Here is a 1,750-nt window from a genome sequence, read left to right as displayed (position 1 = left end):
GGGCCACCACACCCAGCTTCAGTATATTTTTTTTCCCTGGAAAACAGAAATCAGCCTATCGTTTTAATTGACATAACAACTTGAATTACATAACAACAAACATTTAAGTACCAATCCAGAAAAAATTTGTTTTAATAGAATTATTTTTCTTATTTTCTTAGATGATAAAGATTGGGAAGCCAAGGTCTTTCTCCGTTTCTACAAAATAATCTCATTGATCAGTTCCAGAGACAACCTGGGACAAAAGACATGAGCTTCTTATCTCCAAGAACATAAACAGTACATGTCTCAGGTGACCTCACTCAGGGGTGGCAGCAAGGGGAAGACAGAACAGCACATAAAGCCTGCACACCTCTGTTGACACAGTGACTGGCGGCCCAGCCCGTGCCACCCTTGGCTGATTAGCAGCCAGGACATGAGGCTATGGTCTCCTAAAATAATACCTCAACACTACTTTTAGAAAGAAGACCTTAGGTCCTAAGCCTGTTGATATTCTAAGGAGTAAAAGTTCATAAGAAAAAATCAAGAGGAAAAATCATAGCTAAAATAGAAATTACAACTGTGAGAGTCGTTTCTAAAACAAGATAAAGAAGCATAGGGAGACTACTGTACCTCTCAATTTCCTTAGCAACAACCCAAATAAGGGATAAAAGGCAGCTCAATCAGGTTAGCCTGTAATCTGACCTGAGGACAAATGAAAAGGTATATTAGTCTTTTTAACAAATGAAACTCTAACAGAAGATAATAATCACAGCTGAGGATATGAATGACCAACGCCCTCGGACTCAGAGTAAGAGCTTGTCCACCGGCCATGGAGACAGCCTCGTCAGCAAAGGCCTCTGCGAGTCTCAGGATTTCCTGCTTAGGGTGGTTGCAGCAAAGTCTATGCACATGAACTGTATTTTCGAAACCAAAAGCTCCTTCTATAGGACAATCACATACACGAGCTGTGGCTCAGTCCCGACGCAGGACCAGCTCCCAGGGAAGGAGAGCCAAAGTCTTGACACAGACAATGTTGCCGGGTTCTGGGGTGCTGCTGTCTCCTCCTAGAGGTGGTCTCTAGGTTCTTTCTGTCCTGCACAAAGAATTGGTCGGAACAAGTGCAAATGGTAGCGAGGTTTTATATTTATTAAAGGTAGGAAAAGAAACAGGAGGGAGTTTGGGCCAAGAAAAAGTAGGGAGAAAGGTACACTCTACAGCATGAGAATGGACTACCGTAGCCCTGGGCTCAGTGGCAACCGTCTTTTTGTATCTCCCTCTTCTCAGGGAGGTCTAGGCCATACTACCCTAACCTGCTAAATTCTCATGAGCAGTCCATGTGCAGGGCTTTGGAAACTGTTCTGCCCCTGTGTGCTGGAACTTTATAATTAACAGATCCCCCCACCTCCCCAGCCAGTCTGCTATGCCCTAATCTCCTCCCTCACCAACACAGCACCACTGAGTGACCACTCTCCCAACAAAACCTGTTTGCCTTTCAACTCAGTTGAACTTCTCCACTAGTTTCTAAAGTTCCTAAAATTCTGTAGGATAATTTGGGATTCAAGATCACATTCTTGGAATTTTTTATTGCTTTAAAACTCAAACATTTTACCTTCATACATTTACTCTGAAAATGTTTGAAGGAATAAATATGCATAAAGATATAGCTATAAGAATATTCATTAGGGCTGGGGATTTAGCTCAGTGGTTCCACCACCTGCCTTGCAAGCAAAAGGACCCAAGTTCAATCCCCAGTACCAAAAAAAAAAAA

The 1,750-nt window shown here is 42.6% G+C and overlaps 1 long non-coding RNA gene across 1 annotated transcript in view; it reads right to left on the bottom strand.

The window, feature by feature from the left end:
* The window catches only part of LOC104874011, a 14,807-nt gene continuing 13,057 nt past the window's right edge, over positions 1–1,750 (bottom strand). The window contains exons 4-5 of the long non-coding RNA XR_783626.1: positions 613–684; positions 1–36 (exon numbers count right to left, since the gene is read on the bottom strand). This is a non-coding gene — a long non-coding RNA (uncharacterized LOC104874011). The remainder of the gene's footprint in view (positions 37–612; positions 685–1,750) is intronic.

This window comes from Fukomys damarensis, unplaced genomic scaffold, assembly GCF_012274545.1.
Source record: "Fukomys damarensis isolate Sample0158 unplaced genomic scaffold, DMR_v1.0_HiC HiC_scaffold_19, whole genome shotgun sequence".
Lineage (NCBI taxonomy): Eukaryota > Metazoa > Chordata > Mammalia > Rodentia > Bathyergidae > Fukomys > Fukomys damarensis.
This window is presented reverse-complemented; position numbering and strand designations above follow the sequence as displayed.